Below are 23,558 nucleotides of genomic sequence, written 5' to 3' on the forward strand. Positions count from 1 at the left end.
TGATTACAACTCCTAGAAAACATTGCTTTTCTTCCCATGTGATACATGTAATCAGAAGGGGTAAACAGTAATGGGCCATCACTTTTGGAATGAGCCAATAAGGTGCAACTTAGCACTGTAGGGACCAAGGGCAGGCCACCCCAAGATATGCCATGGTGACAGGCAGATTATTTTGAGCTGAAAACCGTCAAGGTCCAAAAGACTCAGAAACTTTGACCTCCACCCCGCTACCTGCATGGAAAGAACTTAGATAGAGGACACGCTCCAGAGGAAAGCTATTATCTTAGGTAACTGCAATATAATGTAAACTAGGGGTGGTAGACAGGGAGGGATGTGGCTAAGTCTGTTAAAATTCCTCTCTGCGCCATGTTTCTGTGTGGCCCATCGAGTATTTCATTTATCAAACATTTACTCTTTTCATATTCCTGTGACTTACTTCCCTTTTCCTTTGAGGTCTCAGACCTCTACCCCCTTTTGCTTGGTTCAGGATGACACATATACCTCATTCTCCCTGACTGTCTTTGGCATCCATGTCTATGGCTTCCCTGTACATATGTAATTGAACTTTGATTTTTCCTACAGTTAATCTGTCTCATGTCAATTTGATTCTTATATCAGATAGAATAACCTTGAGGGGGAGAGGCAATTTCTTCTTCCCCAACAGCACCCTCATGTGAAATCAGCCAGGAAGATACAGTTTAACACTTTCTAGCAGAAATACCATGGGATGCAACCACCATTTTGGATAAAACCTTTCTGTTTTAATTTGCACATATATTTTATATTACATTTGCTTAGTGTTTCTGATTTATAAAACATTTTCATAGTATCCTTTTAAGATATGCAGGGAAATATATCCCTAATCTAGTATGCTTTCTATTACATTATACAAATTTATCTCTGAATAACTCCAACTGGACAGTAAGCTTTTGTAAGGCTGGAAGAACATTTTATATTTCTTTGCATCACATCGGCCCTTAATAGGAAAAAGTAGGTGTGTTTTTGTTGATTTATCCATTGTAAAAATTAAATACAGGGGAACTCAAAATACCTAGTTGATGTGCCAGATTTGGCAAACTCTTTTTAGGATTAAGCAAATTGTAAATTTTAAGGACCCCAATAAATCAATTCCCAAGGTGCATTTATAGATGTGAAATCCAAGAGAGTTGTTTGAAATACAAGTCTCTTCTTGCCTGATTAAAATTCAGTTTTATTTAATTTCCTAAAACCTGGTCTGTTTCTTGTAATGTTAAGGGTAAAAGTACGGAGAAATCATGGTGTGGTTTAGAAATACAAAGAAATGCAAGAATTGGCTACCATCTGGACTCTCCAGGAATTGCTTTATTATTATTTTAGAAATTTTATAAGAACATTTAAATGTATGAAGAAACACTCTATCTGGAAATACCAACCAAAGAACCAATGCTGTTAGTTTTTTCATTATCATCTAGCATTTTTGAATAGATAAAATTTTTAGCTACAACCTTTCACCACACTTGAGAACACAGTGTTGCAGGCCATTGGAAGAAAATGACATGGATCCAAGTCCTGATTGTTATATTCAGCGTTTGTCTCAGTCTCTGCAAGTCATGATAATCATACCTGTTTCACATGATATTTATAAAAACTAAAAGAAATCATATGATTGCACTTTGTCAATTTTGTTGGAAGTTTAAGGAATAGTCAGCAATATTTTGCATAACAAATTACTCCAAAACTTAGTGGTGTGAGAAACTACCATTTTGTTTGCTTGTACCTTTGTGGCTCAGGAATTTGGAAATGGCTTGACAGGCAGCTCTTCCTGGGCATCTGTTGTGATCAGATGTTGGCTGTGGCTGTAGTCATCTAAAGGCATGACTGACAAGATGCCCAAGATAGCTCTCTCACATGTCTGGGAGTTGAAGCTGGTGGGAAACTAAGACTATAGCTGGGGCCATGGGTGAGAGTTTGTTTATTCACCTTCTCTAGTGTGATGGTCTCAGGGTGGGCATTTGTTAACTGAAGGCTGAATTCCCATAGAGTGAGTGTCTGAAGAGACCCAGATGGGAGCTGCATTGTCTTTCCTTACCTAGCTTTGGAATTCATGCAGCATCGCTTCCTGTGAATCCTATTGGTGGCAAGCAAGTCACTGATATTTGAGGATGGGGAATAGACTCCCTATCTCTCTGTGGGAGGAGTATCAGTGATATCACAGGCATGTTTTAAAACCCACTGTTGTCAGAAAATTTAGGGTGAAGAGAAAGGTTAAAGGGACATGTTCTGGAAAATGGGGCCATGTATATACAAATCCTTTAAAGAATAATTTCCTGCTCCTGATTATATTCTGTATCAACATCATGATTTTGATGGTTTGTTGGTAATGGTGGTGGGGTGGGTTGTTCCCAGTTTTTACAGAGATCCATTGGGTTCTATTATGTCAGGGGATGACCTGCCCCTGAATATGTTCTTTATCACTTAGCAGGATGAACAGTCTCATCCTGTAGTTTCATTTGATTTGTTTATTTGAACTTTGTTGGCTTTGCTTTCTTAAAGAATTCTCTCATCAATAGGTAAATATTCCTAACCTTTCAGCAGTTTAATAACCTTATGACTTGATGCTATTATTAGAATGTATTCCTTTCAGAGGCCAATTATCCCACAGCTGATTAAGTTTTTTCTCAGTCATTCCAGGTGGGGATTTTTCCCAGTTTGCTTTGTGGCAATCCCCAGGTACTTCACAATCTCATCTTCTCTGTCTGGTCCTCTTATAAGCTGACTGCCAGGTGCAGTTACTCTTCCAGAGAAGGATTAGCTTATTTGCATCCATATGTGCTTTGTCATGTAGAAGGATTGGCAGGGAAAATTGCTGGTGGTACAATTTCTTGTTCCCAGGTGAAGCCAAACCTCTCACTGTGAAGTCCAGTGGGCATATTCTGAGTAGGCTGTCTGCCAAAGAGAGGACTCAGCTGTTGTATTGTTCCCAGCAAAAAGTAAACCTTCTCTGTACAAGCCTCAAAATTTCGAGAATTGGGTTAAGGAAGTTGAAAAAAGTGATGATTCTTGGGTGAAATATGTCAGGATATATGTTTCACAAAAGTCCCAGGGGAGAATATAGCTAGCATGTCTTCTAGTGACATGACATCTGGGAATAGTGTTTTTGTGATGTTGTTATTGTCATTGTGTTAAATCTATTTCCTGTAGCCAGTCTTTGTTAGAGCTTTTCTGACTCATAAGAGCCTCTTCCATTGGGACCCATGTGGTAGTGTTCTCATGGCATCTCAGAAGCCACACTTTTACTACCATGAGGAAAATTTCCACAATATCCGGCCAAAAGGGAGAGATTTCAATACGTGGATGGTGTCTCAAAACAATGAATGGTGTACCTTTTATTTATTACCACAAATGTTCATAATGACCACTCTCTAACATTACTTACTATGATAAGAAGTTACTTACTGTGGCAGAAAGGGCTCAGGCATAGACAGTGCTTGGTTTGATTTCCAGTTCTCCTAATTCTAGATGTGGGACCTAGGACAAGTCATGCAATGTCTCTAAGCCTTGATGTCCTCAACTATAAATTGAATATATTAATGATTTGCAGGGCCATTGTCAAATTCACTAAAGTACAGGGCTCAGTTGGCAAATGAATGCTGGTGAATCAACAAACCATATGATCCATGATCCCAGGTTGTGTCAGAGGAAGAACTATGGTCGGAAGTGGCCATTATTATCTGATTCAGTAGAAATGTCAATTTTAAAGTAAGCTTTGGTTGTTTGGACTAAATAAAACTAACTCTTCCACTTTTTAAATATCAAACTAATTGATCTGAGAGTAATATATATTCCTTACTGGATTCATCACGAGTTGGTCAGGAGAAAGGAAATTGCCCTAGGTATTTCAAACTGGAAGGGAATTAATGCAAGGGATTGGAGGCTTTCCAGATGAAGGAAGGGCTGAGGGATGTCTGTAATAAGCTCAGGAATTTCAAGATACCTCTGCCAATGAATCCTTTTGCCTACATCCCTGAAGTTGGTGATATGTAAGATGACATTCTGAAAGGCCTGGCCAATTGTCACATCTGCCATTTGCTGAAACCCTCTCACTGTCCACCATTGCTTTGTGAGAATTATTGGTTGTTTCTTTTCCACCTTCCAAATCTCTGTGGAATGCCCCTTACTTTGGTTCAAAGGACAAAGAAGTTGATGAACATTTTTTGGAAAATTTTTTATGTGAATTAGCATTTGATTGAAAATAACTTTGTAAATGTGAACTTGCTGTATTGTGGGTGTTTTCCTAAAAACCAAACCAAACCAGCCCTTTGCACCATGAGGTTCAGCCTTTAGAAGAATTCAATGGGGAAATAGTAAATTTATTTTTAAGAAAATATAGGTGGATACAAATGCAGTTTTGATTACATACTCTCCGAATTACCGCTCTGTAGTTGACGGTGAGCTGCTGTGCAAAGCTTTGCTCAGTGTGGCATTGCTGAGGAAGCGCGGTGAGCTCACAAGGCCAAGCTGCTGGTCTCTTCTGAAGAGCGGGCTCTGGATCTCCGGCTGCTCGGCTCCGCTTTTACGGGCATTGTTAGGCGACCAGCTTTGAGCTAGTACCTCAAATCCAGCGTGCCCGTGAGCTGCTTCTCCACCCGTGTTGATAGTTTGATTAATTGACAGTATGGTGCACTTACATTATAATTGAGTGAGGACAATCCATAAAATGTCTTACCACTTCAGCACTCTCTGTAAATGGGGAACCAGGGAGGCAAGGCATGGAATGGATAGTCTCTTTTCAATTTTGATGAAAAATATTTTCTTATGTAACATGTGCTAAGTTTTGAGGGTCAGAAAGATGAATGCTATAAGGACAGGAGCACTTTGTGAAAAATACAGTACCCCTGTTTAGACAAAGCTCCCTTCTTTTTAAGCAGCCCAGGGTGTTTATTAAGGCATTCTAGCTGTGCTCTTCTGTGCCTGCTCCCTTAAATATGGTGACCGGATGCGGATTCCACTGTGTCCTGCCTCATCCTCTGAGCACACCATCCCTGTCTCCATTTCCTGATTTCCTTTCTGTAACTGCATATCCATAACATAATGTTGTGACTATACCCTTGGACTGCCCTTGAAGCACAAAAAAAGGAAAACAAGCCCTTGTCATCGGGACACTGTAGTCCCGTATACTTTGGCTACATGGAGTGATTGTGAATGAAATTTTGAACCACTAGAAAGATGTGGAACCCTTTTGGATATTTGTCTTTGTTCTAAGACACCTGAACCAGTCTCTGAAGCTCTGTTAATCAGCTCTTCTTTCCATCCCAGCCCTGACGGCTGACCCTGCGTTGGCAGTAGAAGTCCTTCAGAGAAGGTGATTTAGTGTCACTTCTGCATGGATAAAGACCCAGAATAATGGATAAAGACAAAGAAATGGAAATCTGATGGGTCTCACAAAGCAGATGTTAACATTATTAAAATTATTATTAGTAGATTATGTTTTATGTATACTCCAGTCCTATATGGAATAGAGGCAGCTGGATCACTAGAAAGGGTAGGTGTTTTTTCCTCATATGTATATATGTCTTATATTGTCCATGGGCTTTCACATTATTAAAGAGAATAAGTTTGAAACAATACTATAACAATACTCATATATTTTCCTTTCTTTTGAGAATTTACTGGGCAGTTACCATATTTTTTATGTAATCTCTATTTTTAATATGACAGATTTAGAGTTTGGGCTTGTGAGAACTCCCTAAGATCATGTTTAACGAAGGATGTCCACTTGCCTTTAGTGTCCATGAAAGGAATGAACTGAAACACCAGCTGATGATACACACAAGGTGTTTGAGTGCTTGCTAGTAAGAGTGATGCTGAGGAAGAAATAGGGGAAGAAATAAGCAACAGTCTTAACTCCCCCCCACCCTTCCTTGTAAAGCATTGTGTTTTTACCTTCATTTAACTTCTCTGCACTTGTGTATATGTTTGTTTTTCCTACTAGATTGTAATACCCTTTAAAGAAGACTTAATTCATCTTTTTTTTCCTCCCGCAAAGCACCTAACAGTGCTTCCTGAACACATTTCAGTAGCTCAGGAGCAGGAGGTGACTGGGTGGTTTGCTGTACTTGAGCTAAATGATGAGTATGCTTTGTAAACCACCGTTGTTAGTGAAATAATTCAGGTAATCAGGATATCGTGATACTCTCAGTAGGTAGAGTGGCGACCTGCAAAAAGATATATCCATGTCTTAATTCCCAGAAACTGTGGATGTGATCTTATTTGGAAAAAGAATCTTTACAGATGTAATTAAGTTAAGGATTATGAGAAGAAGAGATTATCCTGGATTATTCGGGTGGGCCCTAAATACAATGATAAGTTTCTTATAAGAGACACATAATGGAAGTTTGACAGAGAGAAGAGGGGGAGGCAGTGTGATCATGGAGGTGGGGATTGGAGAGATGCAGCCACAAGTCAAGGACCAACACCATGAGCAACTTCCAGAAGCTGGGAGAGAGACAGAGAAGTTTTTCAGCCTGGAGTGTCTGAAGGGCATCCAGCCTGCTGCCACCTTGATTTCAGACTTTTGGGCACTAGAACTGTGAGACAACAAACTGATCGAGTTTTTAGTGATTTGTTGCCACTGCCTTAGGACGCTAACACACCTTAGTTCTGGACGTGTGCCCTTACAGACCTTCCTCCCTGTAGCTGGGGAACCTGGGAGGTTAAGTGGAGCTGTGCCTCCGGATGTTCCTTCTTAAAAGCCTTACAACTCCATGCTGGAGGGCTCCTGCTCAGCCCAGATTCTGGGGACTGGGGAAGCAGATGCTCACTGAAACCAAGGCTGTAGCTGTCCTGTACTGTGAGGTCAGTTGGGCCTGGGAGAGATGGTCAGGGAGGGGCAGTCCTGCTCTTGGAACTGTGTGCTAACCCTACATTCACTGCCTTTTGTAATTTAATCTCTGTAAGAGACAAGGTGCTCTTGAAAAACAGGTACTGCTTCAAGAGACATCTGAACACATTTATGACAGTGCAATACAGAAGGTAATCATAGGGAAGGAAGTGTTTGAATGTAGACAGATGCTTCTTGGAGGAAGTAAATCTTGAGCTGGATATGAAGAACAGTAGAGGGTTTGAGTAAAGGGCAGGTAGAAAGGAATATATTTTAGGTAGTGGCAGAGAAGAAAGAATAAGCAGAAGGGAAAAAAATAAGCAGAAGGGAAGAAAAGTAGAAATGTTGCTGGGAGGGAAATCGGGAGAACCATGCTGAATGCTAACTGGGGTGTTCTGTCACCATCAGAGGAATTTGCATTTATTATCTAGGAATTCACTGCAGTTTGATGAGCAAGGTAGTGGGGCTGCAAGCCTTTAAGGAGTTATCACTGGTGGGGTGGATGACGTTGTGGGTCCCCTGCCACACTCAAGTCTCCTCACCCCACAAATCTTCCCTGATTTCTCCAGGTAATGATAAATGCCCTTTTCCTTGTGCACTCTGAGCATAACTCAGTCACTGCTGAGGAGGATCCCTCGGTGTGGTTTGGATTCCTCCTGACTCCAGAAGGGCCCCAAGGGGAATGTATTTCAAGCACCCAGCTCTGGCCTGGCTTCCAGTAGGTACTCCAGTACCACTTCTATTGACCACAACTGATTTTCAGGAGCGACTCCTGAAATATTATAGACCTGCAACTCCAGCTCTAACAGCTGTTGTCTTTCAAGAGCCAGGAGATGTGCAAAAGGGTTTGTAAGTACTTTTCACATTTGGGCAAACCGTGACCATGATACCTGACTCAGGAAAACGCTCACATTTCCCATCTCTGTGCATGGCTCTCCTAAGTGGAAAGCATGTCTTCACTGAGTCAGTGTAAGGTTCAGAGGAAACATGTGGCTAAAGGACAGAAAATTGCCAGTGTTTGTTGAGGACCTGATGGTGTCCTGAACACGATTTGAGACCAGATGCTGCAGAAGAGTTTTTCTGCCTTGGATATTGGTGAGCCTGTTTTCTGTCCACCTTCTTTGGGGAGTATAATAGGCTAGGATGAAAGAAGGAAGGAGCCTTGAACCAAAGTTTTATGGGAAGGGTTGGTGGGAAACATGCTGATTGCTATACTCTCTGGAAGAAAGGACTGGGAGGCCCTTCTTAGAAGGGAATGTGCAGGAGTGGTGCTGGGGAGGAGAGCAGAGCATAACATTTAACTAGTTAGCCTGTGTTCTGTCTTGCTCTGTGAGCTACTGGATGTAGATAACTGTAGAAGGCATTTGTTATGATGGATGCATAAAACATATTTCCTGCCTTTAAGCTAGTGGATGAGAGAAGGAAATGCATTTATGCATCTATGCCCTAAGTTGTATTTTCTGCCTTTTAGGTATCTCAGCAGTTTGTAGGTACCAGCCCCACAGCCTAGAGTACTAGCTTTGTATTTTCCCCTCTTACCATGGCTACCTCTTTATATTTATTATTAATTCATGCACATTGCCTAACAACAGGTTCCCAAATATCTGGACATATTCATTCTTTAAAAAAAAGAACAGCTGAAAGCTGGTAAGATTTGATGCTGGCCATTCTACACAGCACATATGTCACTGTCCACGCTGGGTGTTGGTGTCTGAGCCTCTTTGCTTTCCTCATAGGAAACTTTAGGGCATATAAATATCGATCTTAGATCTAAGCTTACTCTGTTTCTATAACACTGAGTGGTTTGAAGAGAGTAACCTGTCTGAACATGTGAGAATTGGTGTCTTACTCTGAAAAAATTCTGTCTTTGTACTTCTCATGGGAGGTAATTCAGGTTTGATTGTCAATGTGTTGAAATGACTATATAATTTTCTTCCTATTATCTTTGTCTTATCTGGGAACTGGACTTAGAAGACCTTTAGGTTATTTGCCCTTTAAAAGGACAAGCAGATTTTATTTATACAGCTCATTGAATCACACATGTAACACATTTCAAAAAATAAAATATTCACACAATGTAGTTGGGAAAGAATATTTTGAGTCTCATAAAATGCTTTTATTTGTTGGGAAAATCCCTTAAGAGTGTATATACATGGGAGTCCAGGAAGTGATGGCATAATACGATATTATATTTGTTAAACTCTCCTGAATATTACACCTTCTTCAACAATTACACCTCTGTGTTTGCCAGTTAAATGATGTGTATGGTACAATTATCTACTAAAATGTATTTTCACTTTGTGTTGGGAAATAAAATATTTTATTCTCTAAACCATCAGTAAACTTTCTTAAAAACATTTTAAAGAAGGAAAGTAAATCTTGACATAGCCACAAGAATATCCCAAAAGAAAAATAATAACAATATTTAGCATTGGTGCAGATATAGAGCAACTGGAATTCTTATACTCTGTGGGCAGGAGCATAAATTGATAAAACCACTTTGGAAAATTGATTGGCAATATCTGCTAAGCTAGAGATATACACACCCATTAATCCAGTAATTAAATTGTTAAGTATATAAACAACTGAAATGCCTGTGCCTATTCACCAAAAGATACCTTCTAGAGTGCTTGTAGCAGCAGTTATTTGTACTATCTTCAAACAAGAAATCACCCAAATGTCTGTCAAGAGTTGAATAAATAAATAAATATTCATAAGATAGAATATCCTACAATAATGAGAATGAATGAACTATTGTTGGAGACAACAAAATAAATCTAACAAGCATATGATACTGAGTAAAAGAAGCCAGGTGAAAATATACCTTAAAAAAAGTTAAAAGATAGGCAAACTAATCTATGACTAGAAGTCAGGAAAGTGCTTAACTTGGGCATATGGTAACTAGGGGAGGATGTAATAGTGACTAGGAGAAGGGGGGCTTCTGAGGTGCTGGTAGTGCTCCGGATGGTGATCTGAGAGGTGGTTCATGGGATGTCCCTTATAAAAATTTGTCAACCAATAGATCTTCTGTTTTTTTAATTTAATTTTTATATTTTTTCTTGTTTTGTATTTGTGTTTTTTTAATCAATACACTTACTTGTGTATGTGTATGTGTGTATAGTAAAGCATTTTACTTAATAAAAATGAATATGAACCTAATGCTATGCCTATCCTGGTGTTATTGATCTCAAAAGAATTGGACAAAATAGTTTGCATTTCCTTATACTAAATTACTTCTAGTAATTGGATGAGAAAAAATATTTGCAAGAAATTACAAGGAAAAAAACCCCAAACAAAACATAACTTGATTAAGTTACCTTTTAATCAAAGTAATTAAGTAAAAATATTCCCAGATCAGGAGAGAGATCTTTTAATGTTAGGATTCTTACAAAGTGCTAATAAATATAAAAAACTTCCAGGGTGCTTAAGAATAAGTTAAAATAACATGGTTTGACAAATTTTAGAGAGATGAAAAGATATTTGCACAAAAGAGAAAAACAAATAATTCAGCATAACCTTAAGACAGTAGACATGTATACTTAGTTTGTAATAGCAATTTGATTTATATTGTGTATAATACTTATCGATGGAGTAAATATTTTCTATGTAAAATAAACCACATCAAATTGAAGTGAATGAGATATCAACTTTGTTTTAAATTAATCCTAAGAAATTGGAAGGAAAGATAATTAGCATTTAGACTTGAAGATATGGGAGCAATATGATAAAGCCAAAATAAATAAGCAATAAAACCAATGACAGTGGAACATTTCCTGAAATAATTACCTGCATATACTGCTTTCTCGAGAGATAAAGCAAACAAAACAAAACTGCCAACACCTTCATTTAGTATATATGCAAGTCTTAAACCCTTAAAATCTGGATGAAAGGCCATCAACATTAATAAAATGTGGCTTAAGAAATGTTATTAAAAACCAACCAGGCTGAAAGAGTTATGTGGAAATTAAAAAAAAAACACCTTAGAAATCCCTTTTAGACCTCTCAAAAATACACATATATAAATGAAGTGTGCCTGAAAAAACAGAAAATATTTAAAGGGCTATAACTATTTGTTAGCATGTAAATGTAGGGAGTATCTCAAATTTCCTCTACGTAGGACTACATAAGCATCCCAAGATCCCCTTTGTCTGCTTTTGATAAAATGTGCTCTTGGAAATAATCAAGGCTTTTGCTTAGTGTCTCTATAAAATAACCATATTTCCATGGACATTTTATACATTTAATCTGATATTCCTAGTTACTGAGATAGGTATGAATGAACGTTGAAGTATACAGTACATGGTAGTTCTGGCTATCACATTCAGAACATTTATTTATAAGATTATTTTAGGAGAACACTTTTTTAAAATTTCTATTGTTTATTTATTTGAAGATGGGAGAGAAAGAGGAGGAGGCAATGGAGGAGAACAGAGGAGAACAGGCAGAGGTGGAGAAGAAGGAGAGGGAAAGGAATGGGAATGAGAGAAAACAAGGGAATAAATACGCGGTTGCAGGTTTCAAATCTGGCTGAAAGATATAGATTCCTGGGCTCCACATCCAGCCTGGTGAATTGATAAAAGTCTCTTGGTGGTTCTGATTATCAGTAGAGCAGGGGATGACTGGGCTGGAGAGCACCAAGACAGGTTGACCCTCTGGGTCCTGCTCTGTAAAGGTCCTGTATCAAGTGTTAATGAGATTGCATACTGGCATCCAAATGATTGTTTTCAATGCCTCACTTCAAAAGTATGAGGACCTGAACTCTGAGAATCTCAGACCCTATGGTCAAGCCATCTGGGGAATTATTTTGGAACAGAGAGGCATCCTAGGCTCCTAAAATTATAGCAAACTCATTGAGGACAAGAAATGTGTCTTTTCCAACTCTACGTCTGGTAGTCACCAGGTGTCTAGTGTGGAGTACATGGTAGTAAATGCATTGAATTTGATGCATTATGTAGGCTTTGTGGATACCCCCAAATCTAAATTCTAGCAAAGATCTTGATTTGTTAGAAGTTGTCACTGCTGATAAGAAGCCTATGATGCAGGAATTAGGTTGACAATAAATCCCTCTTAACTATAACAGCATTGTTTGAATTTGAGCCCAGGGAATGGCTATTTCTATTATGTCCTCACTGGAATATACAAACCCAAACCCATTCAGGTTGGGTAATGTTTCACAGGGGAAGAGAGAAGTAGAAATGTCATAAGGAGGAAAACAGGTAAAGACAATTCCTTCATCAGCTTTCCTAGTATTGTTCCTGGCTCAGTAGCAAGCAATGGCTAATATCCCAAATCAGGGAGAGATTCAAACATATCTTTCAGTAGAATCAAATAGGGGATTTCTACATGGTCAGAGATGTGGTTTAAAACAAAAAAACCTCTGTTCTACTTCAATTAAAATAAAATAAATTCATCAGAGAGAGAGCTCTCACAGAAGCAATCACAAAGTAAATTTTATAAGGAAAGGTGGTCATGTTGAAATGTCTTCTATGTATTTGTTCACAAAAGAATTACACGTTATAGCCCAACTCTGCGAGGAATTCCTGTATGATTCAAGTGTTTTAATATGCATAAATGAAAGAGTTCTCAATGCTGTGACTAGTTTTTTAATTGGGACCTTATTAAATACTCTATCTTGTAAATAGGGAATAATTTCAGTTGAAGAGTTTTAGTTTCCATAAAGATATAACAAAAGGATTCATAGAAAATTTTGTACTTCACTTAAGTAATTTTGAGACCCCATACCTTTGTGCAAAAAATGATAGGTGCTAGCCTTGTGCAGTGTTCTTTGTACCTTGCAGCATATGGCAAGACATCTGATTTAGAGTCAAAGAGCATTACATTTTAGATAAGGTAGCCAACTGTATAAACACATTGTTTCTGTAAATTTCACACTGCTTTGTTATTCTGGCACCTGCTGTTCAAGGAAAGAGGAAAGCTGAAGGAAATAAAACAGAGCGCACGTCAGAGTGGCACTTGAAGCAACTGCTGCTGCTATGTACAAAGAGGAGGCACAAAATGGAAAGGCAAGATGTGTTTCTTAGAGGTGGGGGAAGAGCGTATTCTCAATGGAATATTAGTCTGTTTCATTGAGAAAAATGAATAAGCTGAAGTGAAATTTGAGAGGAAAAAACAAAAAGGTTTTAATTGATTTTAGCTCACAGACTTTAGAGCTGGAATAGGTTTTATAGAATCCTAATCTTGTTGTTTTACAATTAAGGAAAAGCTTAGAGAGGTTGATGCATGAAATTCAAATGATTCACATGATTGTAGAATTCTCTTGGGAACTATCATTTCTTTTATAACTAAATGCCCACTTTATGAATAAAATGCCCACTTTATTTTTCATTCCTGGAGGAAAGATGAAAGAACAGTAGTCACAAAACGTTCGAGTGATTTTGGAAGGGAGGCATGCTGGAGGTCAGAGGTCTTCCTTGGGTAACAAGAGGGCTCTCTAGTGGGCACTGAGCCTCTAAGCCTTAGTCCCTGCTGGGGAGGCCTCTGTCCTGTGGCCGCAGCGCTGCTACCAGAGGACAAGTGGAACTGCTGGGATCCCCAGAGATTTCACTCTTTCTTTCCTCACTCAACTTACAGACATAGAATCTAAGGGCCTCCCCATGAGGCTGGAGATTCTTGCAGTACAGATCGGTGGTGGAATCTGAAAATATTCTGGAGAGTCAGACGTTGCAGATTCTGACCAGCACCCACTTGTGGAACTTGTATTGAATTCCTGGAGTCTTGGGGATTCTTCCCCAGGGTAGTCAGGTCACTCTGAGAAGGACACAGGCTGGGAGTCAGAACATTGGAATTTTGACTGCAAACAGACCATCCTTTTGACCATAAACAGACATGGAACTTTCTGGATCTCTGTTTAGTGTGAGGGAAAAGGACATACGATATATAAAATGCCCATTAATGTCTGTCTCGGCCAAACAGAGGAGGCAACGTAGATTTGTGTTACTTCCCCTGTGAATTCCTGAAGATATTTCTTTGACTAAGTTCAGAATCTGATAACATTAATTTTTTCTTGGTTATCTAATTTGCAAACTTGGAAATAAGAACACTCAGAATTCTCTTGGACTACTCATATAATGAGATGATGAGCGATTTCCTTGAGAAAAAAGCACACTCTATTAGTCACTATATAAATAAGGTTTTAATATTGGCTCCACTAATTTTCTCATCCTTTGGTCTAAATACCAATCCTGGTTTAAATGCTGTTTTTAAGTATGTAATGGGCTACATCCATTCACAATGCTCAGATGAAGAAAGGGATGGGAGAGGCATGGCAGAGCTGCAGTACAGTCAGCATAGAGATCAAGGCTCCATGGAGGAGCAGAGCTTACTAATTTTTTTTCTATGTTGAGATATACTTAATATGCAAAAACTTGTATGTATTTAATGTATGTATACATTTGGATGAGTTTGGACATACACATACACCTGTGATAACCATCACCACAAACAAGGTAATAAACATATCCATCATTTCTAAAGCATTCTTATGTTCCTTTGCTTTATTAGTATTATTTGTGATAAGAAATGAGATGTATCCTATTAACAAGTTTTCAAGTGCACAACAATGTATTGTTAACTAAAGGCCTCAAAGCTATCTCTGTACAAGATGAGTAAGTTCTAGAGTTATGTTACATAGAGCATAGGGTGGTTATTCAGTGTGGTGTGCTTTGATATTTGGTAGTATGTGGGTTGATCTAAGGTAAAGTTCTAGGAGAAAAGGAACTTTTAGGGTCATGACCTCAAATTAAAAAAAATCACAAATATAAAAGATGGGCAAGAACCTTTGATGAAAGCAAAAAACAACCACTACAACAAAAAAAAGAATGCTGCACGGAATATAAATTACAGCAAAAAAGTATTATCATTTATAGTTTGATTTACATGGTAAATATTTGAAAAGTGATATGTTTCTTGATATTTCCACAGTTCCTTTATACCAAAGGATTAAAAAAGTGTACTTTCACCAAGTCTTCCACTCAGCTTCCTTCATTGAGCTCCTACAGTATAGCAGAAACTATTCGACCATACAGGGAATGAAACTAGAGATGTAAACGTTACTTAAACATTCTGGTGAGGCAAGGGGAGGCAGTAAATAGGCACATAACATGCTTCTAGGCACTCATAAGTATCATGAAGGCATACAGAGGCACTAAAGAATGATGAGAGATGTCTTTTTGGTCTTTTTGAGATAAACTGGCCAGGGAAGGCCTCCTTGAGGATGTAACATTAGCAGGGACCTAAGTTAAATGAAGGAGCCACACGGTGTTCTGGGGGAAGAGCATTACAGGTATGAGGAATAGCAAAAAAGAATAAAAAAGCTTTTTTTTTTCACAGATAGGAAGGAACAGGTCATATACCCAGAACAGCAAGAAGCCCAGGATAGAAAGGAACCTATAGGCCATGAGTTTTGTTCTGAATGTAATGGGAAGCTGTGATGGTTAATTTTATGTGCCAAATTCACTAGTCTCTGGTGCCCAATTGTTTGGTCAAACACCAGTGTACATGTTGCTGTGAAGGTATTTTTTTAGATGTGACTAACATTTAAATCAGTAGACTTTGAGTACAGTAGATTGCTGTCCGTAATGTGGGTGGGCCTCCTCCAACCAGCAGAAGGCCTTAAGAGAAAGCCTGCGGTCCCCTGAAGAGGAAGCAATTCTTCTTCCAGACTGAAACAGAAATTCTACCTGGACTTCCAGCCTTCAGACTTGATTACAACATCAATTCTTGCTGGAATTTCCAGCCTGCCAGCCTGCCCTGGAGATTTTGGATTTGCCAACTCGTACTTGCATCAGCCAATTCCTTAAAATAAATTTATCTCTGTCTCTCTCTCTCTCTACCCTATTGGTTCCGTTTCTCTGGAGAACCCTGACTAATACAGGAGTCATCAGACTGAGTTGAGCAAGGGCACTCTATGGTCTGATTTACATTTCAAAAGATCATTCCTGCATTAAGGAATTGACTCCTGGCAGCAAGAGGGAAGCAGAGAGGCTAGCTGGAAGGCTGTTTTGGTCCTTTAGGGAGACCTTATAGTGGCTTGGAAGTGATCGGAGGTCACTGGATTTGAGAAATATTTTGCAGGATTTTCAGACAGATCAGATGAGATAAAGGGTGAGAGAGAAACAAAATAAATCAAAGCATAAATTTTGGGCTGAGCAGCTGTGGGAATGGTGTGCTATTTATAAAGGCAGCTCTGGAAGCCTGGTTGAGGAGCAGATGTGCAGAGGTGGAAAAGGAGGGGAAGGAAGATGCATTAAGGATCCAAAGTTTTGTTTTGAGCACATTAATTTCTTATTGCCCACTTGCTGTCTTAATGGAAGTTTCAGGTAGATGGTTAGATTCAGGCTCTTGTCGCAGTACAGTAGTAGTTAAGAGCACAGTCTTTGGAGCTGGAACATCTGGATTCAAATTCCAAATGCACTCTTCAAAGTCAATCTCACTGTCTTGGTCTTCTTGTCTGAAAAATGGGTTGAAAATAAACATATCTCATTGAAGGATTAAATTAGTCAACATATATAAGCTCTTAGAATGTTCCTGGATAATCCTAGAAAATGTTACATAAATGTTAGCTATTATTCTAGTTGGTTTTTATGACCCATCAAATAAATTGCTAGATTGGACTGTTTTCTAAGCCTATCTGCATTGTATAGTTTTTGATTGCTAGGTCAGAGATATCAAACTACCCACAGGATTTAGGTGAAGACAGGTGTTTGTTTCCCCTTTGCCTGGACAGCAAGCACTTTTGAAATGTGGCATCAGAAAACTGCTTTAATAAAGCATGTGTTTTTATAGCCAGTTGCAGCATTAGCTTGTATGATGCAGCCCCAGTCCCCCAAATTACCTCCATGCCTTCTCTGCTCTGTTTTTCTCCATTGTGTTTATTGCCTTCTCATGTACTATATATGACATGATTATTTATTTGTTTATTTTCTGTTTCCTCTTGATAGACTGTAAGCTGTAGGAGGGCAGGGATTTTTGACTATTTGTTCACTGTGAACCCCTCAGATGCTTGGATCAGTCAGTATAGGAGGAATGGATGATATTTCCTAGTTCTTATTGTTCCCTTTGTCTGTTTATTCTATTTCTCCGAATATTTTCCCATGAGAAAACCATATAAAAAAGGTTGGACATTAATATGATTCTGTGGACCTTTCTGACTGGTGCAGAATGTTAATATCATTGTGACAAACCTCATCTATGAAGTGGAATTTCAGAGGAAGCCTCTGATAGCAGTTTCAATTTTGACTTTGGAAATCAATTCTGGAATTGACATATGGTCTCCTGAAAGGGATGGTACTTTTCTGCGGCTGACTGTCCACTCCGTTTCCCTGCCAGTCTATGTGTGGGCAGTATTCCACTCCAATTGCAGATTCTGATCACAGTTTTGCTCCGCAGTGCTTGTCGATGCGATGCATTGAGAGCTGTGCAGGATAGAGGCTGATACATGGCCCAGTCAGTCTATGACTTATGAGACCTATTGGAAGTCCAAGGCACCGTATTGATTCTACAGAATGGACTGGAAACTGACCTTCATCTCACAGAACGCTCCAACTTACTCCTTGTCTGTTTATTCCCAGTGGAGCATTTGGATCATGCAGCTTCATTCCAAAACCATTAACTTTGATCTCCCTTTACATTCCATTGTGATTTTATCATATCTATGAAAAGGGACAAATTGATGTCTTTATTTAGCACAAAATCATAGGTCCCATTTCAATGTCAGCCTTTCAGAGGCAGTTAATTTTATCTTCTCTCACTGCATGGTTTTAGTACATAGATACTATTTCTTTGGACATGCAGCCACTGTGTCAAAATAAATTACACTTGATCTTTACACCACTTGTGTCGGCACTTATTTATTATCACTCTTAGCATATTATATTGCAAGGAGTATTTAAAAATATTTTTCAATTATTCTGATCAGATTAATTTTAGTATTAGAGCTGCTGTCTTATTTCTCATTGTGGTTGTACCAACTGGCACATCACAGTGCATGGTTGGAGTTCAACAAATGATGGTTGAAGTGAGTTAAATATTAATTCTTGAGGCTCTGTGCAAAGGGGCATTCACAGTCTGTAGCTCTCAGGCCTTCCTTTTATCTATAGAATGAATGATAGGCTGAAATCGTTTTCCTCATCAGCCATTCTCTTTGTTCTTGAAAGTAGGTGTGGATTGGACCTCCAGATACCACACAGAAAAAATAGCCTGTTTCTGGATTAGGATACAGTCCTTGGGCCTTTGAATTCCAAGCATGTTTTATGTCATTGGAGGATGGTCATTCCATTTTAATGACTAAAATTATAGATCATTCTAGCTGGAAGGAAGCTTATAATTCTACTAGAGAATGTTAGTTATACAGATAAGTAGTGAGGACTGAGAATTCAGGGACATGCCTGGCCATAGATACATTAGCTCATGTGGGAAGGAAATTCATGGCTCCTGAGCTCCCCCATGATGATATCAGAGCTTGGTTTGGAGGTAGTTATTTGATTTCCTGGGCACTTATCTAAGGCAGAACATTCTAAACAAACCTGTATCCTTTTTCAGAGATGACTGCATGCTCTCCCTGGAGACGGTCAGGCAGGACATTAGTCTATAGGTCTGGTTTCTGCAAAACACATGCTGAGTCACTTTCTTATGGCTATTGTTACTCAGAATTGTCCCATCATCACCCAGGTCTTTGCAGGTGTTCAGTTCACCCAAGGGGAAGAAAACTGAACTGAATGACAAAAGATATGTGGACAATAAAAAAAATCAAATAAACATTTTCCTCCTTAAGGTGAAAAGGAAAGAGAAGGATTCAAATAAAACCTTCTAAGAAATGATTCATTCACAGTAAATGTCATATCTTTTGCCTTGGCTCTGTGATGTCACTCCTCTTATTTATAGAACATCCCAGTCTGTGTAGCCCACACTGCTGATGCTGCGTCAAAGGGCGGGGAGTCTCATAGCCATTGTTACATATCAACATAGTCATTTTATTTATATAAATAAATGAGTGTATCCCATGGTATGTTAAATGTAAGTTAAGTGTTAGAGAGAAAATAAGGAAGGGAAGGAGGAGAAGTGATGACAGGTGGGCAACCCCAGACAGCTGTAGGAATATGTTATTTTAAGTACATTTTCCGTGTCTGCAGATGATATCCTCAGCAGCCCTGTATGAAGCAGAGGTGGGCAAAGCCACTACAATAAGGAAATGGGGTCACAACCATGGAGACAAGACATTACTTCTTTTACATGCACTTAGTCTTGTGCAGATTGCTCAAAAGTAAATGAACATGTACTAGACCCCATTTTCTGTAATTTAACTGGATTATAATGTTTATTTTTATTTGTATGTAGAAATAATCCAGACAGAAGAAAGGGTATCTGTTAGTTTTATTTTTCAATATTTTTGTATATCATTATAAAAGTGATTCAAGTGGTAGATCAATTAACAAATTGTTTAATTAAAGTCTATTTAAAGTGGAATTTTTTCTTTCCCTTGTTTTTATTTTTTAATGTTCACTCAGGTATTACATTTTTTTTTGGTCTTAATTGAAGTCATTTTGGAAGCACCTTTTCTGGAAGTAATCCACATGAAGAATTATTGTTACATTTTCTCTTTTTCATTTTATGATAAAATGAGCAGTTTACAAAAGGGCTATATTCTGCAGTTATTGAGTATGAATATTGGAAAATAGAACTATAGCATTGGACCCTTTGTGGAGAATTTGTAGCTGGCGTGGTGACAAAGGCTAGTCTTTATTGAGGAAATGGGCCCAAGTCATACCGATCAGTTGTCCATCAAATCTGAGAGGATAAAAAGCCAGTGCAAGTGGAAACAATGGCCCTTGTGCATTTGACAGTGACTTTCTCTGCATGATAAGGGAGAAAAGAGAGCAGAGAGCCTGAAAATGCTGCAGTAGTGAGATGCCCAGTATGTCGACCCAAAAATCTTCTTGCAATGTTGTGGGAGGCAGAATAATGGCTCTTCTAAAGGCATCACACTCAATCCCTAGAACCTGTGAATATGGTGTCTTCCATGGCAAAAGGAACTTTGAAGATGTGATTAAGGAACCTGAGATGGGAATTCATCCTGGATTATCCAGGTGGACCCAGTCGAACTTGGCTTGGTCATAGAGAGAGATGCGATGGAAGAAGAGGGAAAGATTCAAAATGTGAGAGGGACTCACAATGGCTGCCTTTAAAGGTGGAGGAAAGGGGCCATGAGCCAAGGAATGAGGCTGTGAGTGGCCCTCAGCTGATTGCCAGGAAGGAAAAAGAGATCTCAGTTTTACAACTACAGGGACTGAATTCCCCAAGTGACCTATAGGAGCAAGGAAAAGGGTCTTCCCCTAGAGCCTGCAGAAAGGAACACCGTCCTTCCAATAAGTCTACTTCAACCTGGTGAGACTCTCAGGGGACATCTGACCCACAAAACTGTAAGCTACTATGTTTGTGGTGATTTGTTACAGCAGCTACAGGAAACGAATACAATGTTACGGAATGAATGAAAAAGACCAAGAGAGAAGCCTCATTTGGGTAGGTCCCTTCTTCAGCACTTGGTACAAGCTGCCATGTGAAATAAGGCAAAGCTGTATTTTCTCTTACATTTTTGAAACACCCGTTATTGATGACTCAGTCAAACATCCAGGTCAGTTAAAATAGTGAACAAAAGGCACAGGTACACCAGAGTCAGACTTGTTATGTGTTATTGTAGAATATAGCTTTTCATTTTCAGACAGGCTTTGGAGATAAGACACACAGCCTTTTTGTTGAAGTATTGAAAAAGATGATATCTAAATTATTTTTGTGAACTATTTCTCTTCTTCTGGGAAAATGTTATATGTAAATACATCAATTGTAATCTCTCAGACTTCTTGTAATAATTGTTTGTGGTGGGAAGATGATGTGTCCAGCAATTAGATCATGTTTTGTACCAATTTCTTTGCTTTTTCCTCTGCAGTTAATTGAATCTTCTACAAAATCAGTGCTAGAGTATGGTCTTTTTAGTTCACTTACTTTTGTTCACTGTCTCTCTTTCTCCCTGGCCCTCTTCTTGGCGCTACTGAGTTATCACCTAGTTGCTCACTGGGACCTTGTGATGGGGATCCACCTTGGTGTACAGAACTTTCTCCAAGTACTCAGGACTCACGTAGAGATGAAATGTGGAGCACAGAGGTTGTGCCTGGATCATTGCTAGGTTTATATTGTGTTGTAGCTTCTCTTGCTCAAAATATGGTTTGTTTTTTTCTTTTTCCAGAATTCAAATTGCTCTGAGAGGCAAGGTCTAAGAGTCCATAAAAGTTATATGTACACAGACAGGCACAGTGAGGTCCGTCCTGCAGTGATACAGACTCCTTCCTGGGCACAAGCTGCCGTGTTTGTTCCTGTGTGTTGTGTCGGGTTGTGTACAAGCCAGCTAGATCTTTTCCAATTTAGGCCCAGGCAGAGCATTTCAGTCCTGTTATCGACTGAATTGTGTCTTCCCTAAAGTCATGTGTTGAAGGCCCAACACCCAGTCTGGCTGTATTTGGAGATAGGGCCTGGAATGAAGTAATCAAGTTTAAGTGAGCTTGTAAAAGTGGGGTCCTATATGGTAGGACTAGTGTCCTTGTAAGAAGAAGAGATACCACACCTCTCTCTTTTTCTGCACTCACAGAGGAAAGACCATGTGAGGACATGGCAAAGAGGAGGCTGTCTACAAGTCAGGAGGAGACATGTCACCAGAAACCAAATCTACCCGTACCTTGGTCATGGACTTCTAGCCTCTAGAATTATGGGGAAATAAATTTGTGTTGTTTAAGCCACCCAGTCTGTGGTACATTGTTATAGAAGCCCTAGCAGATTAATTCAAGACCATGTCCAGGACTCTGAATTTCATTCTGGGAAATCCTTGAAGCAAATTAAGCTTGGGACATGTGGCATTTTCCCCTTTACATCTATCTGAAAGCAAATTGTCTCTGGCTGTCTTGTCAAAATAAGGAGAACAAGAGCAGAAGTGGAAGTGACATAAGAAGGAGGGTAAGAACAGAAGTGGAAAGTCAGTTGAGAGGCTACCATGTTTGTCCATGTGAGGGACAATGACATTTTGCAACATTTGATTGTATAAAGCAAAAATGACAACTCTGAATTGTGTAGCTGTTAATAACATATTCTAATTGTGCAGCTGATAACATGAAAGTAGACTATGTATCACAACAATAGCACAAAGAGTGGGAATTTGGGGTTAATAGACTTAATACTGTTGAAAATTCATACAGTTCATGTAAGATGGTACACTATTGACATAAATCGATAGTTCTAGTTTTATTATTAATAAAAACAAGCATTGGTTAACGTGAAAAAGATGCAAAGATATATAGCAAAGAAGTCATTGAAGGCACTTAAATGAAATACTAAGGATATTTCATTAACTCAAAATGAGGCAGAAAAGAAAGGATAGAGAAAAGAGAAACAGATGGGGCAATTAGAAATCACATAAAAAATGGTAAACCAAAATCAAGCTATCTCTAAAGTTACATTCAATGTAAGTGGAATGAATATACCAGTTAAATAACAGAGATTGTCAGATGGAAAGGAAAAAAGCAAGACTCAATTAAATCTTATCTACAGAAACATACTTTAATTATAAAGACAGAGTGGCAGCAAAAGAATGAGAAAAGATATGCCATGCAAAAAGTAAACATGAGAAATGTGCAGTGGCATATTAATATTAGACAAGGTACACCTCAAGACAAGAATATTGAAAAAGGGACATTTTATAATGAATACAATGCCAACTCATTACAGAGATCTAACAATTATTAATGCATATGTACCTAATAATAGAGCTTCAAATTACACAAAGCAAAACTAGAATTAAAAGGAAAATAGACAATTGCACAATCAATAGTTGGAGATTCTAACATGTCCTCTCAATAATTAATATAACTAGACAAAAAAAATCAATAAAGAATAAGAGATATAAATAGCACTATCAACATTATTCATCTAATTGATGTTCATAAAACACAGCATTCTATAACTAGAATATATATTCTTTTCAGGTGGCTTGGAACTTTCAAGATACATTCTGAGCCATAAAACAAATGTAAAGAAGTGTAAATTGATACCACCATTTGGAAATATCTACTAAACTAAATTTATGCCTATCCTATAGACCAGCAAACCTATTCACAGCTGTATCCCATGAAGAACTGAATCCATCAAAAGACAAATACAAGATTGTCCACAGTAACTTTATTCATACTACCCCAATTCTAGAAAGCAGTGTAATGCCCATCAATAGGAGAATGGAGACATTGAGGCATATTCATGTAAGAGAATACAACAGAAAGAAAAACTTCACTACACAGGACAATATGTATCAGTCTTGCAGATATAATGAAAAACTCAAGAATCCAGTTGTAAATGTAGTCATACTGTATGATTCCATGTATGTGTTCAAGAACAGATGAAAATAATCAACAGTTACAGAAGGCAGAAGAGTTGGAATAGCTACTACTTCTTGGGTTGGGAGCAAGGGAACATCTGTACTGGCAATTTGTCTTAAACAGGTCAAAGTTAAGTCTAAGTCTGGTCTGGTTCAAGAGGCTCGGCCCTTGTCCCTCAAAGCCAGCTTTATAAATAGTGTAAGTCATTAGGACCTGGGCCATTAGGAGCTCCCAGGTGATCCCAAAGACAGAACTGATAGATCAGCCCC

This window comes from Manis pentadactyla, chromosome 15 (assembly GCF_030020395.1).
Source record: "Manis pentadactyla isolate mManPen7 chromosome 15, mManPen7.hap1, whole genome shotgun sequence".
Classification (NCBI taxonomy): Eukaryota; Metazoa; Chordata; class Mammalia; order Pholidota; family Manidae; genus Manis; species Manis pentadactyla.